We start from the raw sequence: 17,158 nt of genomic DNA on the forward strand, positions 1-17,158 counted from the left end.
CCCTGCATAAGTCAATTGGGGGCTAATGTCATGAAATCAAATTTGAAAAACAGTGCTGATCTTTTTTTGCCATTTTTGATAATGCTCATTTTAAGTAGGACAACTAATAAAGTTATAGGGCTGAATTTAAAGGTTAAACTACATTCAAACCAAGTTGTCCTGATAAACATTTGGAATTAATGTCTAATATTAAGTGTAAAAGTGTTTGCACAGTTAATTATTCAGAAAGCAGGAAATGTGAAAGGTAAGACTGAATGTATAACATTAACTCTACATCGTTGGGTGTGTACATTATGATCCAGTCAATTATCTGAGCACATGCTATTTATCAAATAATACTATATATTTTTAAAACCTATTTTATACTGTTAGAATAGATTTTTTTTTTACAATCAGATATGCATTCATGTCCAAGATAAGATGTGGTCATGACTTTAAAGACTGCTAAATAAAAAATGAAATCTGTTAGTGAATTGTTAGATTTATACAATAAGTCCTCAGAAGTCAAATAAATGCTAAAATAAAGGATAAATAAAGATAACTTTTATCTGCCCAGTTGTGTATTGTTATTACAGTACATTATTTAACTATATACTCACTGAGATCATGTACTATTTCTCAGTGAATACAATGGAATAGCATATAATTTTTCACAACAAAAGACATTTATATCACAAATTGTGTATTACTCTGTGTATACTATACTGAGTCCATGAAATGGAGCAAGCTCTGTATAAGCTCAAAAAGCTTGTTTCTCTCACCAGTAGAAGTTAGTCCAATAAAAGATTATCTCACTCACATCTCTCTAAGGGTCCATGAAACTAATTTATGCAAAAAGAATACAGAAACTATAATTACACATTGAATTACAGCTGAAATATAATAGCAAAAAGTAAAAATCATTAAGTATTAGCAATAATGTTTCAGATACAAACACCCCTTTTATAATCCTTCACTCCACCCTCCTTCTTCTTCCCATAAACTTAAAAAAAAACCCAAATCCTCAAACACTATAGAGAGAATATTAAAGCAATTCCCACCTCTTTATACCCATTTTAAAAAAAAGTATTTTCCTCAGGGTTTGGCTCAATTTAAAATGTATATGTGAGGCCTGACACAAAGCCCACTAAAGCCAATGGAAAAACTCTCAGTGTGTGTCTACATTGCAATGCAAGCCCAAGCTTCAAACTCAGGCTCAAGCCTACCCACCTTCTCTCTCTACTCACCAATTGTGCTGACTCAAGGCTCAGACCCAGGAGTTCAGGACCCCATGGAGGTGAAAGGTCTGAGCCTGAGTCAAGGTGGGAACGAGGGTTCAAGCCCTATTACTGATGCAGCCCCAATGGACTTGTGCTCTGGGAGTCCAACAAAAGTATCCCACGATCCCATGTCAGGTTTCAGAGTAGCAGCCATGTTAGTCTTTCGCAAAAAGAAAAGGAGTACTTGTGGCACCTTAGAGACTAACAAATTTATTTGAGCATAAGCTTTCGTGAGCTACAGCTCACTTCATGACTTTCTTTGTCCTCTGGACATTCAAGTTTGCCCACACTGCACCATGAACAAGGAGCTAAAATGGCCATATTTTGGGAGGGTACTAGAAAGTGGGATAAGGGTGGCTGGACTCAGGCACACATAGAATCATAGAATCATAGAATCATAGAATATCAGGGTTGGAAGGGACCCCAGAAGGTCATCTAGTCCAACCCCCTGCTCAAAGCAGGACCAAGTCCCAGTTAAATCATCCCAGCTAGGGCTTTGTCAAGCCTGACCTTAAAAACCTCTAAGGAAGGAGATTCTACCACCTCCCTAGGTAACGCATTCCAGTGTTTCACCACCCTCTTAGTGAAAAAGTTTTTCCTAATATCCAATCTAAACCTCCCCCATTGCAACTTGAGACCATTACTCCTCGTTCTGTCATCTGCTACCATTGAGAACAGTCTAGAGCCATCCTCTTTGAAACCCCCTTTCAGGTAGTTGAAAGCAGCTATCAAATCCCCCCTCATTCTTCTCTTCTGCAGACTAAACAATCCCAGCTCCCTCAGCCTCTCCTCATAAGTCATGTGCTCTAGACCCCTAATCATTTTCGTTGCCCTTCGTTGTACTCTTTCCAATTTATCCACATCCTTCCTGTAGTGTGGGGCCCAAAACTGGACACAGTACTCCAGATGAGGCCTCACCAGTGTCGAATAGAGGGGAACGATCACGTCCCTCGATCTGCTCGCTATGCCCCTACTTATACAACCCAAAATGCCATTGGCCTTCTTGGCAACAAGGGCACACTGCTGACTCATATCCAGCTTCTCGTCCACTGTCACCCCTAGGTCCTTTTCCGCAGAACTGCTGCCGAGCCATTCGGTCCCTACATAATCCAGTGTAAACATTGGAGCCCCAGGTTGGGACCCTGGGTTCAACAATTCCTAACCTGGGATTACAAATGAGTAGACACTCAAACTCTAGGTTAACAAATCTGGGGTATGCTCACTTGAGTTCCACTAACCCTGGTCTTACATTGCAGTGTAGACATACCCTCAATGACTTTAATGGGCTTTGGATCAGGCCTGCAGTCCTTGAAACCATGTCAGAAGAGACAGCACACGCACAATACATGGAAAGCAAAAATTGTCATTTTAACTTCTTGTGCTTAACAGTCAAGCCTCTTGCTGATTATTGTAACAGGATGATGAGTTACGCTGATTCTAAAGCACCAACTCAAACACCAGTCAACCAAGAAGTCTAAGGCAGGTAGTCAATCTGAACAGAAATATTCTATTTCACACTAAATATATGTGGTGTGAACTAACAACATGTGAAGACTATCATCAGCCATATTTATTTTATATTAGTTTTCAACGTGTCTAACTTGCAATGTAAACTTTTCCTAAAATATTCCCTCTAATTGCCTCTAATGTAGAGTGAAAACTGGAAGTGCACTGATTTTACACAATTTAGTTTGTTCAATTGTGAAATCTTGTTAACATATCATATCTTTCTAGAAATCTGTTTGTAATGTACATGGGTTGTCCATGATGTCTCTGAACAGAACTTCACAAAAATTGTCATCAAAACTAAAAAGAGGTAAAATTTACTTTGTTTTGGGTTAAATTACAACTAGAGATAACTTAGCCAGTTTGCCTAGGTTTGCAAACCTTCAGGATACCAAGTTTTGGATGTAACTTGCCTAAGTTTCAAGTACATCTGGGCAGAATAATGGTTTCATTATGAAATATGAAATTCATTCAATCTTTTAGTTTGAGATTTTCAAATTCAGTACATAATTTGTGTGCTAAATCCCACAACCTGAAATTGAGAAAAAGATTTGAATATCCAGACAGTTTCAGGCAACTACGCTTTGAATTTCAGATTCTTTGCTTTCTTCTTACTGTTTGTATAATATATATTTCACCTAAGTGAGACACATTTATTGAGAAAATCCACTTAGTTGGGATGTCTCCAGGAAAACCAATTTAGCCTAATGATAGTGAATGGCAATGAATGCTGCTTAGTTGGGACAAAATTAACATAAGTGTTGTTTTACAGAAATGCGCTTGCCCTCTGACAAGGGATTAAGTGGTGCTTAATCTAGAATTAAACAGAACTGAAACTCTTAGATTTGAGCTATTAATAAAGAAGATGCCAAATAAAAAATAAAGTAAAGATGAAATGTAGTAAATAACATTTCTATTTTTGTATATTCTCCTCAAACCAACATTTGATTATGTTTAGACCTTACATTAAAAAAAAACAAAACAAAAAAACAACCCCCCCCTACACACACACACCTGGAACCGTTGCTTAATCAGGAAAATAGGCTGCCCAATGGGATGTTCCAATCAAGATATTACTGTAATTTTAAATGACTAGTTCTAAATAAAAATACTGCAGCATCGGGAGTATCAGAAAGAATGAGGTGAGATGACAGTGTCTAAAATCCAACAAACCTTTTGTGCAGCCAGAATCCTAAAACAGCAGCACCTGCCCCCTCTTGAAGAGAGACTTTCAATACTTCTCCTGCAGGACATCTCTGAAATCACACCCACCTGCAATCCAATTAATGGTGGATGGGAGGGGAGCCCAGGGCAACATTTAATTTATCTCTGATATCTAAATTCAAAGACTTAGGGCCAAATTCTGACATAACTTTCCTTAGTGTAGGTTAACTCCATTAATCTTGATTGAGTTAATCTTTTTGTGTGGCATCTCCATTAATGGATGTTTGCAAGCATGGTAGCCAATTCCATACAGTCCTCTGCTAAGTTTTTTGTGGATGAATCATGGAACTGTAGTGCTGGAAGGGATCTCGAAGTCATCAATTCCAGCCCCCTGCACTGTGGCTGGACCAAGTAAACCTAGACCATACCTGACAGGTGTTTGTCCAACCTGTTTTTAAAAACTTCCAATGATGGAGATTCCTCAACCTCCCTTGGAAACCTATTCCAGAGTTTAACTACCCTTGTAGTTAGAAAGAATTTTACTAATATTTAACCCAAATCTCCCTTGCTGCAGATTAAGCCTATTACTTTTTGTCCTACCTTCACTGGACATGGAGCAAAATTAATCACCATCCTCTTTATAACAGCCCTTAACATATTTGAAGATGGTTATTAGCTTCCCCACCCTCATATTCATTTCTCAAGACTACACATGCCCAGTTTTTTATTAACTTTCCTCATAATGCAGAGTTTTTTAACCTTTTATCATTTTTGTTGCTTTCCTATGGACTTTCTCCAATTTGTCCATGTAACCCCTCTGCCAGGTAGAGTCAGCAGTAACAAGAGCTGGACTCCATGGCTCGTGGTTTTTCTTAACAATATAAAATAGAACCGGCTTGAGCATCTGCCCAGTAATCTGGGAAAAATAAACACCACCCATAGGCACCTTTAAGAGCAATACTTCAAGCACTCAGTCTGTGTACAACAAAGTAGAACTTTTATTAAAAGGAAACAGGGGACCCAACATTAATCTGAGAAAACACCACAACCACAATTCAAAAGCATGTGACCACAGGCAAACACCCACCCCACAATGTACTGGGTAATGTCTTTTGCCTCAGTTTCTTATCTTGCAATGTGAAAGTCTGACAAATGAATTCCCCTGAACACACCACTCCCCTATCCTTCCACTGCACCCCACTCACAGTTGTCAGTCCTTGGTTAGCAGAGACCCAGAATTCAGAGGTGAGTTCATAGGTCACCTACCACCTCAGGGGAGAGAAGGCATTGAGCAATGCCTCAGCTGCTGCGGCCACCACTGCAACTGGCTCACAATTTTGCCACTCTGCTTCTGTTGGCCATTGGCTACTCTGCCTCCATTGGCTACTGCACTGCAGTTCATTTTGCCACTGCTGCTTTTCTTCTGACACCAAGTTCCCCACCCCCACCCCAGTCTCTCTCTTTCACTGGGATTTGGCATCCCTACCCCCTGCTTAGTGAGTGAGGGTCCATTTAGGGTGACCCCCCCCAATCAGGGCAGGCTAAGTACAGTTCTGCTGCACTTTTCTCATACAATAAGGATAATATGTAATTACCCCTGCACTCAATATTAAATATTAGTGATTTGTAACCCAATACTAGCCAGAAGTGATCATTTTGGCAAAGCAGCTCCATCATGCTGAACACCTAGGCACAGAAGGCACATCTAGGCAAACACAGTCTGTTCCTTAAGTCTTTTCCTCCACTTCATCATTAGATGTCACGGGAGCGCTCATTCAGACCCTGCTTATATCCACAACTTTCCAAAAATACACAATAGTTCAGCTGAGCCCTCACCAGTGCTGAGTACAGTGGGACAGTTACCTCCTGTGTCTTACGTAAGACATTCCTGTTAACACACAGCAGAATGATGTTAACTTTTTTCTCAGCTGCATCATATTGTTGACTCATATTCAATTTGTGATCTCCTATAACCCCAAGATCCTTCTCAGCAGTACTACCACCTAACCAGTTTCCCCATTTTGTAGTTGTGCATCTGATTTTTGCTTCCTAAGTGAAGTATTTTGAACTTCTCTTTACTGAATTTCATCATGTTGAATTCAGACCAAATCTCCAGTTCATCAAGGTTGTTCTTAATTCTAATCCTGTCCCCCAAAGCACTTGAAAGCTCACCCAGCTTGGTGTCATCTTCAAATTTTATAAGCATAAATATTTAATATCCTAATCCATGTCATTAATGAAAATATTGAATAGTACCAGACCCAATCCTGCAGGACTCCACTAGATATATCCTTCCAGTTTGACAACAAACCACTGATAACTACTCTCTGAGTACAGTCTTTCAACCAGTTGTGCACCCCCCTTATAGTAATTTCATCTGGACCATATTTCCCTAGTTTGATTATGAGAATGTCATGTGGCACTACATCAAAAGCCCTACTAAAATAGTCCATATGATCCTCCCAGGATACCACATCATCCATCCAAGACCCTCTTTTTCTGTCTTATGTTCTTCTGTCATCAACTTTCCCTTCCAAGTGCCCATAAATATGCATCTCCTGTTGAACCTTTTAAAAATTATCCTGCAAATCAAATCTTTCTTTTCAAAAGATCTCTAATGGTTGCTTAGTTCCAATCATCTCCAATACTTTTTCATTGGTTATGTGGTCGATACATAATATATCACCATAATTTGAAAGGTTGTAGTTTCTTTATCGATTGTTTTAATATCCATGTTTCATAGTCATAATTTAACACAGACCAAATGTAATTTTTATTTTTTTTAGGAATTCTAATTTAGTTTTCAGGTTTATATCCCTTCTCATGAGATGTCCTTCCAAATGTCTCTTTCACTCTTGCTATTCTAGTGCTGACTTCAATATCCAGTCTTCTGTAATGATGCTTCCTAGGTAGCAATAACTTCTTACTTGCTGCACAGCTGTATCATTGACTGGAATCTTGCATGTTTTTCCAGGATCCTTGCATATCACTATAGTTTTTAACTTGTTCACATTCAACTCTAGACCATATCCATTGCTATACTAATATTTAATCTCCACTAACTTCATCAGAACTTCTTCACCGAACCAGACGACTACACTGTATTATCTGCATAACCAATATTACTCACCCATTTTTCATTCTTCTTAATATCTAGTTTCTTCAATTAATTTAGTCAAATACTAAGTATAAATGCTGAATAAAGTCAGTGACATACATCCTTGTCTGCTCTCATAATCACTGTAAGATTTTCATCTCCCATTACAACAACCTTCTGATTCCAGTATAATTCTTTTACTACTCGGAGTTCTAATTCATCAATCTCTACATATCTTAATATATTGAGCAATTTCTAGCAGTAGATTCTGTCAAATGCTTTTTGTAAATCAATGAAACACAAGCATACTGTTTTCCCCTATTCAATTGATCTTTCTAACATGAACTTTACGTTTGTAATGGCATTTATCATGCCCTTTCCATATTTGAAGTTGTATTGTTGTTCACATATTTCCTAATCAAAATATCCTTGTATTTGGTCTTGAACAATTCACAGGAGTATCTTAGAGGCATGCAATACTAGGCTGATTGTTCTGTTGTCCTCACAATCCATAGCATTGTTCTTTTGGGGGATCTGGATACACACTGAGGTTGTAAAATCGTCTGGCAATTCTCCTGTATCAAACATATTCTTCATTACCTCTGACAGGGCTTTTGAGACTTTGACCCCTATGCTTTTTAACAATTCATCTGATATTCCATCACAATCTAGTGCTTTTCCATTCAGAAGTCTTATTACTGCCCTGATTCCTTCATCCATTATTGGTGGGTTTTCTTGATTCATCTCTAGATTATGTTTTTCAGGCTTATCGTCACATATCATTTCTTCATATATTCTCACCATCTCTTGTTTTTGTCTTTAGGAACTATGAAATATTATCCATTTTGTCTTTTAGGGTCAGATTGATCCCCTTTCTTCAGTAGTTAAAGGCGCTTATTTTGAGTTACACTACAGTAAAACCAACATAAGAGAGACCAGAATCAGGACCAAAATTTTTATGCAAACTAATTCAAAGATGCATGCATACTTTTGGATATGACTTGTTTCAGAGCTGTTTCAGTTTTTTTCAGATATGTTGATGTAATCATGTATTTACATCTTAGTATCTGACACTTTGAAAATAACCTTCCACTTATCTGTTGCAGCATGAAAACCCCAATCTTGGTGAGAGTTTGAACACATTGAATAAAGCTCTTTTTTTAGATGCAAATCTTTAACTTCTCAAAGCACTGTCTGAGGACTTAACAACATAACTGTTATTGAAATTAACAGGAGTTATGTGGCTAAAACTGTATGGAAAAATAAGCAAAATATAGTCATTAAAGGCAATGTAGTAATTACCGGCAATGTTTCAGTTAAGTTTCTTCAATTTCTCTCCATGTCCCTTTAGGTCCTTACCTAAAATAGGGTAGCTATACCTAGGCACTTGTTGAGAATGTATATCATTTTTCCACAATCCTCTGCTTCATAATAAGAATACTCCTCAGTTCTTTAATTTCACTTTAACTACCAGTCTTCAGACAAAATCACAGAACTGAAACTTTTTTCAGAGTAGCAGCCGTTGTTAGTCTGTATCCGCAAAAAGAAAAGGAGTACTTGTGGCACCTTAGAGACTAACAAATTTATTTGAGCATAAGCTTTCATGAGCTACAGCTCACTTCATTGGATGCTGTTTCTTTTCTTTCATTTCTGTCTAGTAAAAGCCACTTCTAAGCACAATTAACCACTTGGAGGCAGCACAAATGATGAAGGTTCCTCCTTTGTTCTTTTGAGGAGAGATGCTGTTCCAATAGTTAAATGACCCTGAAAATATTTATGCATGTGAGTAATGTTTGCATACGAGTATTTCCATTAAACTCAGTGTGATTACACACTTGCTTAAAAGTCAGTCATGCGTATAAGTATTTGCAGAGGCATGAACTTCTTTTGTATAATTATAGTTATTTGGAATTTTTTTAATAAAAAGAAACGTCAAAATATAGCCTTGTCTGAAAATAGATTTTCCAAAATAGGTAACTTTTTTAGAAATTCCTGTTTATGAAAAATTAAATAAAATTTTAAATGAAAACATGTAGCCAGTTGATTTTTATGCATAAAGGTTTTTTTCCCCTCATTTTCTTTATTTCTTCCTGTTTTTATTATGTATATTTCTAGCATACAAACTGTTGACTGGTCAGCTTAGTCCCATCATAGGATTTTTAAAAATAGGAGTTGAATAAGGCACATCAGACCTGTTCTCCACATGCTACACTGGCTACTCATAGACTACTAAGTCAAAAATCAAGATCACTGTCCTTCTTCAAAGTTGTCAAGAGCCCAAGATACCTAAAAGATCATCTAAAGCTTTGGGTGTAAAACTATGGTCAACAACTCCCACTCATCAGGTACAACAGAGACATCCACTGCTTGGGTAAAGCTCGTCAATGCAAAGAACAGTTTTCTCATGGGTCAGCCAAAGACTGTGGAACAACTCTTGGCAAATCTCAGGAGCACTGAAAACTTCATCACCTTCTGCTCCAAGTACAAGATGCAGTTCTTGACTGTTTCTTGAATAGTGAGAACACAGCAGAGAAGACATTATATATATATTTAAATCTCACCTAATTTTCCTCTACCATCTTCATCCTAGAGAGAAAAGGGAGTAATTAAAGAATTATTAGCAACAAATGCTAGTTACATTGGTTAACATGATTCTGGAAGGCATTCCTGGTGAGGAGGGTGGTAAAAGAACCTAGAACAAATAGAGCGTGGAAAGGTTGAAGCCAGAGCCACAGGATTCCATATTTTAAAAAGGATCTTGAAACACTGGAGATAGTGCAAGAAAGAGCTACAAAAATGATTGGAGGGTTTTAGAAAATGCCTCACAGTAAGAGACTTAAAAAACTCAATCTGTTTATTTTATCAATTAAAGGATTAAGAGATGATTAGAGTACAGTATATAAGTATATTCACTAGGAGAAAATATTGGATGCCAAAATGCTCTTTAATCTATCAGAGAAAGACTTATCAAGAAGCAATGGCTCAAAGTTAAAGTTAGACACATACAACTTAAAAAATAAGGAACTTTTTTTAATGCTGAGGGTGATTAATGATTGAAACAAACTTCCAAGGGAAGAGCTAGATTCTCCACTTTTTGAAGTCTTTGACTCAAGACTGGATGTCTTTCTGGAATTTATGCTTAATCAAACATAAGTTCAATACTGAGGCAATTGGGTGAAATTCTATGGCCTGTATCATACAGGAGGTCAGACTAGATGATGTAATGTCCCTTCTGGGCTGACAGTATATGAATCTATGAGCCATGGCCCTGCCTCATCTACATTCCTCCAATCCTCTTTGTGGCATTTTGCTGACCTCAGGGTAGGCCATATTGAAAGATGAGTAGTTGGGAAAGTTCCTTATGCACTCCTACCCTGTATTATTACTACTGTAAGTCCACGTTCTTGAACATACTGTCTTCTCTGCGCTATAGTATATAAGGCATATTTTCTATTGAAATTTTAATAGCACATATACATTTCACAATATAATTTCAATGGATTCTTTACCAATGTTTTGAATGCAGCAATTCACAAAATGTAATGGTCATCAGATCCAATGGTGGAGAATGTTATTTAATTCCTTTATAACTACACATGCAATATTAACAACTATAGCTTTCAAATATTCACATTCACATTTCACATTAAGCAAAGGTATATCTTTGTTGCTTCTATGTCCTTGATTTCTCTGTTTGTTTTTTTAGCCTGTGATTTAGGTAGTGTCTTTACCAGAAGAGCTGGCGTATAATTCTATTGCATTCACATCCTCATTATTGGTAATAGATTCAGTTTCATCGCTAAAAAGCAGTCCATTATCTGTAAAAACAAAATTATCTCCATATATATTCTGAAGTAATTAATTCCCTCTATTTATAAACTGAATAGAAAGCTCACTCTCTCTGATATGGGGATTGAAAATCCATACCCCCCCACCAAAATATGGTAGTGATGTGAAACAACTTCTACAGTATCCAGAGAGAATATAAAAGCATTCCAGTGATAAAGAAAGTTTGGTTACTACTCAATGGTGCTGTTTTCTATGAGACATAGTTTTCTATTGTAACTACTTGGCTAAATAAAGTGAGTGAAACTGGACACCATCTTCCACAATGAAAGAAATACAGTGAGAATTCACTGGAAGTAGCCATTCGGTATATTGTTACTTCTTGTTGGTAACACCTGATCATCTCTGCCTTCCTTCTCTCAGAATGTTTGGCCCTCTGGAGGCAAAGAACATGATTTAACATTAGGATTAATATTGCAATTTAGAGCACAAAACCCGAAGTCTATTGCACATCCTTCATCATGTTCAGTCTTTTTTCCCCTTGAGTGTGATGAATGATGTGCAATAGACTTTGGGTTTTCTGCTCTAAATTGTAATATTAATCCTAATGTTGAATCATGCTCTTTGCCTCCAGAGGGCCAAACATTCTAAACATCAGCTGAAATATCCCGTGCTCTTTAAAAAAATTATGGTTTTTCCCATATTTTAAATTGTTTCTAAATATATTTGTTTTTCGTCCGTTGAATGGGATAAATGGATGTACAACTGCTTTACATTTATACTTGGTTTTGAGTCTCAGAGCTGACACAATTGCACTCTTGATCAACTTCAAAGTCATTTATTTCTGAGTGTGTATCATTCCAAATCTATTTCTTCATTGAATTTAGAAGCATAATAAAATATCTGTATCTCTACACAGAGAGAGCTTGTTAGAAATAAGATTAGCATAAAAAGCTGTTCTTTCAATGGGCCTGTGGTTCTGGTACTGACTGAGGAACACCCCTAATTTATTACAGAACACTTAAAAAAATCATCTCAGCAATTTTCCTAAATTTATAACCAAATTTACTCAGTAGTTCGTTTATAATTTGCTAACTAGTTTGTCAAATGGGTCATCTCCCTGATGTACAGTGCCATATTTTTCATATGAAGATCCCAAAACAAACAAGCCAAAAAAAGTGAGGATTTTTTCTTTTTCAAATTCACATGAAATCCCTTAAAACAGTCAAATTCCATTTCAGATATTTTTGAGGAAATCACAACTGTTAAAAACAGTATTTAAATTGGGCTGTATTGTGGCAGAAGGATACATCAGCACTCGTTGCAGCTTGGTTCTCACTAGTACTACTTTTTGCCAATCTTCCACATATATACTCTATGTTGTAGGTTGGCCCATTGAAGTAAACGGTACTGTGGTATTTTTTATATGCTAAAAATTATGTATGTACTTAAATGCTTCACTAGATTGAGGTCAGAGTACTCAGCACCTTGTAAGATCGAGTAGTATGGATCTTTTTCTATCTGGATGGAAGGAAGTTCTGTAAGAGCTTTCAGCTTATGCAGTTGCCGTATCCATATGCACTCATGCTTAATGTGGGAAGAGAGGATCTAGGAGGCTGTGTGAACTGAGAGGAAAAACTCAACCATTCAGATTATCCTTGCCATGGCCTTGGCTACTGAAATGTGGTGGGGGCATGAAGAGGGGAAAGAAAGCAGATGGAAGGAAAAGGAAGAACACATAGATGGGGAGGGCCTGGGAAGACAGAACAGACAGAGGACCTGGGGGAGAAAACAAAGATTTGGGGAAAGAGGAAAGGCACCTTGGGAGGAGTTGAGATTGTGTGGAAGGTAGAGAGAGGAAATAATAATTCATTTGAACGATTATGATGAAAGTAAGGACACGAAGGTAGTTAGACTTTTCTCAATATGTGACTCACAGTTTAGATTTATAGAACTTGCAGATCTATGAAGATCACAATCTGTTTGCAGTACCTTAAGTGTCATCAGGTAAAATTCAGCCCTGTGCAGAGATCCAGCACAAGGTTTATGAACTACGTTAAGTCCCACTTGGGCCCTTATTATATGGTGTGTAAGCCTTGTGTTGCTTCTCTGTTCAAGGATGAATTTCACCCTTAGTGCTTGAGGACAAGGGCACTTTATAAAACCATTATAACCCCCCTCATTATTTTGTACAGTTATGTCATCTGGACATTTTTTAAACAACTCTTAAAGTCCTCTCTCACACACCCCATGTGTCTATCTGTGTAATCCAATTACACTGCCTTAGATAGCAATGATCAAACTTCACAAATACATTCTGGGACTGGTCCTACTTCCACCCAAGGCAATGGCATTGGAAAGTTTCCCATTGACTTCGGGGGAGTAAGATTGAACCCTATAAATGTTATTCTGTAGGAGACTGAAGCTTTCAAACAGATCTTCCTGGAGATATTTTTGAGAGGTATTTTAAAGTACCTTGAATAATTCCTGGTTACTTTTAATCATCAGTTATGAAAGTTTGCATTTGGTACATAAGTGTTTTGAAATGCAGCATAACCTGGTGTAATTTCAATATTAAAGACATATCAGTTACTGTCACATATCGCCTGCATCATTTTAAAACAATTGCTGTCAGAGTGCTCTTTATTTTCTTCTGAAGAAACAGGGCCTTTGAAGCTACATAGATAAAATCAGTAGTTCCAATTATACTCAGATAATTAGCATTTATGTAATCCATAATGTTTGTCACTTTTGTAGTGCATGTGTGCATGTAAGAGAGAGACAGAATTTTGGGAAATAAACTCACAGGGCTACTTTTGTAAAAGGTAGTATAATCTTAAACTTGAAGAGGATGAATGAGAAAGTCCAAGTACCACTTGAATTAAGTATAAATCAGAAAAAAATACTTATTGTCATAAATCTCAATATAAAGATCTATTTCTAAAAGCCTTAAAAGTAGTGAGAGGGATATGATTTCTCCCCCTCTCCCCCCTCCCAAAATTGGATACTTACATTTCCTATTCCATATAACAGAAGAAGAGCTTCTCAATATTTGTGTAGAAACAGACTATGGAAAAGGGAGGAGGGCAATTGAAAGGGAAAAAAGAGAACATGTAAACATGGGAGAGAGAAAAGTTTAAATGGACTTTAGAACAGAAGTGACTAGCTGAAAAGAAGAAAATGGGAATTGAAGAGAGTGTGAAAATAGGAACGGGGGAAGAAAAGGAAGAGACTTGTGACCAAATGCACACCTATAGTCACACCCTAAATACCATTGTAATAATCACTGTACAAAATATGCCTTGTGAGGTATCATTTGAAAACTAATAATCTGCTGGTCAATAATATCATGTAGTCATATTATGAGTAAAGTTATGAGCATAAACTGAAATTAGGTCTGGAATGTGTTTACCAGACAAATCTGGGTAAACCAGTTTCTCAAAGACAAAGGACAAGATGATGCCTTTAGCCAGGTGTCAAAGTTGATGGGCAGTCACCTATCAAGTGGCCATGCTTTGGCAAGAAAGAGGGGCAGGAACAAACAGAACTGGATCTTAGCAAACAATAGCAGAGAACATCTATCAACCACTAGACTCCTTGTGTTGGTTCTCACAGCATGGATGAACATTATCTAGGGGTAATCCTCAGGAAAATGAATTTCAAAGGGGGACTAGACTCTAACATGAGGGGCAAAAACACCCCATGGTATCTCTCCCTATCCATCTCTCTCTTTCATGTAAGAAGTCCAAAAGAAACAGCATTTTATCTTTATTTCTCTTGCAACCATTTCGGACTGTAATGACTTATATTTGTACTCCCTTAAAAACTTGTAGTTAAATTAACTTGTCTTATTCTTTAATCAAAACCAGTGTACTATTGTGTGTGGGTAACACAATTTAAAGTAGCAAACTGTGGGATACTGATCCTGTTAGAGGGGTAAGGGACCTAAAATATCAGAAGTGTCCAGAAGAGGGCTGGACAGTGCAGAACACACATTTTGGGGGAAAGTTTGGGACTAGGAGTGCGTTGGGGTCACCCTCCAGGTAATAACTGGCTGGTGGAAACCAAAGTGTGACTGATGTGTGGCTGGCAGGCTGCAGCAATACACAGACACTCAGGGTTGGGAGCTACAGCGGCAAAGCACTGTGAGGCACCCAAGGTTGCAGGGCAAGGATGACACAGCACCTCACTGGTCTGGACTGCACCCCAAAATAAGGGGAAAGAAAAGGCAGAGAGATGTGACAAGAAAAAATAAAGAATAGAGGGGAACACAAGAAATAACAGGGACAACTCAGGAAAACATAAGATTCAGAACTTGGAAATGGCCTGTACACACCCATACACTGTACATGTACATCTCTACAATTATCCTTACGTTCTGCAGAATCTCAACTTTCATTTTTTATGATGCAAGTTTCAAGCTGTTATGGTTACATGGGAAACCTCAAAAATCTGAACTAGACTGATACAGAGAAGTCTATGTGATGAGCCTGTAAAAATAGCTCTAAGAGATGTGAACTACCCTATACATCTCAGTGAGGTGTTAAGTCAGATGCCCAGTGATGATAATTTAAATGTCCACACTGTTAATTGTTCTATTTCATTCTTCATGTAAGAAAGGAAGGGGAGGGCCACAGATCTGCACTATTTACAGAGAGTGACACACTCTTTGTGGTGCCATAAGTGGGTGGTGTTCTGGAGATTTTATCATTTAGTTTTTCCCCCAGGCTAAAAGAAACCAAGCTTAATGAGCCTAGCAGAGCATATGGGCATACTGAATCCCCACTGATGGGGAGCCAAAATCAAGGAGTGCAGGGAAGCTCAGAGAGTTGTAAGAATGTATTTTGAACACCTATGCCATCTACAGCAAGTGACATCTCATTTTGGTGACTTACATAGGTCAAGCTTATTTTGTGGGTGATGTTTGACCCCAGAGCAGGATTCTGGCCCAGAGAAGGCATATTTGTTGATAAAAGAGTAAAGTTTTCTGGCTAGATTATGGCATTTATGCCTTCTGTGTAGGAAGCAGCATAAAGCCTCAGAGCTCCAGGAGCAACACTGGACTGGAGAGTTTAGGGGTTCAGGCAGGCACAATATCTACTGTGGCTTCTTCATGCATGTTGGGGTGTGTAGTCATCTCCATCCACTAGAACAATGCAGATTGTCCTTCCCCCAACCCAGAGTACAGACTCTGTGCTGTGTGCTGTGCTGTGGGGGAGTGGAGGGTCATAATCCTGTCTCCTCTCCACTTATTTTTTGCCCCATGGGGGAGCAGAAGCAACTGTACTCCCTTATGTGCAATTATTGCTGTTATAAGTCCTTATGCACCCACATAAGAAGGAGGAGACGCTTTTGTTCACCCCGTGGAAGGTCCTAGTCACAGTCTGATCTTTCATAAGCTTCCCACCGTAACTCTAGAAAGCAAACACACACATTCCAGAACCTAATAACTGTACCATGGCAAAAGCTTCAGATTAGTGGCCTTTTAGTCAGATTGTGTTAGAAACAAGATAGATGAAGTATACTTATGGTTAGTATGACAGGAAAGTCACAAAGCTGAATGTTTAATGTGGTGATATTACCAAAGACAAGAGTAAGTATTGGATGCAGATGTTTGTAGTTTTATGTCTACCAAAGAAGTGGTAGGCATAGAAAAATCTTTGACAACAGGATATGACCTTTCTTTAATTTTCCACAGAAAACAAAGCACCATACATATGTCCCATGTATTTTTTTTCTTGTTTCTATTGCACTTGTTATCATGTGTTTATGTTATTGTTAAATTGTTATATTATGTTTGTGTGGAGAGGTTAGTTTGGACTGGCTTTTAGCACAATATTATGACATACTGCCTTAGATATTTTAATGAATGATTATAGTAAATACATTTTGTTAAGTTGTTCAAAGAATTCTGAGTACTGGACAGAAAGAACACTACAACTACTACTAATTATTCACTGTCAGTCTCTCAAATAACTTTACATCTATATCATTATAATTATTAAACATTTCTTTTTTTCTAAGTACAACTTTATATCATAACTTTGTCTTCTTGTCTTAATAAATACTTTGAAATCATTAACTTTATTTTTTTTCTTCCATATACTAAATATTAGAGGAAGTAAATAGCTAAATCTTAAAGCATCTGAAGCATGTTCTTAAAAGCATATACCTCAGTCTTCATAATTTGTAAATTATTTCCAAATCTGAGAATACACATATGACCAATTACATTAAAAGTCTGATCAAACATAATGCATTTATTAATGCCAGTGATATCTATAGTGTTCTCCACACCATCAGAAAGCACTCAGAAACTACTTTTATAGAGTCACCAGCAATCAAA

The sequence above is a fragment of the Dermochelys coriacea genome, chromosome 2, assembly GCF_009764565.3.
Source record: "Dermochelys coriacea isolate rDerCor1 chromosome 2, rDerCor1.pri.v4, whole genome shotgun sequence".
NCBI lineage: Eukaryota > Metazoa > Chordata > Testudines > Dermochelyidae > Dermochelys > Dermochelys coriacea.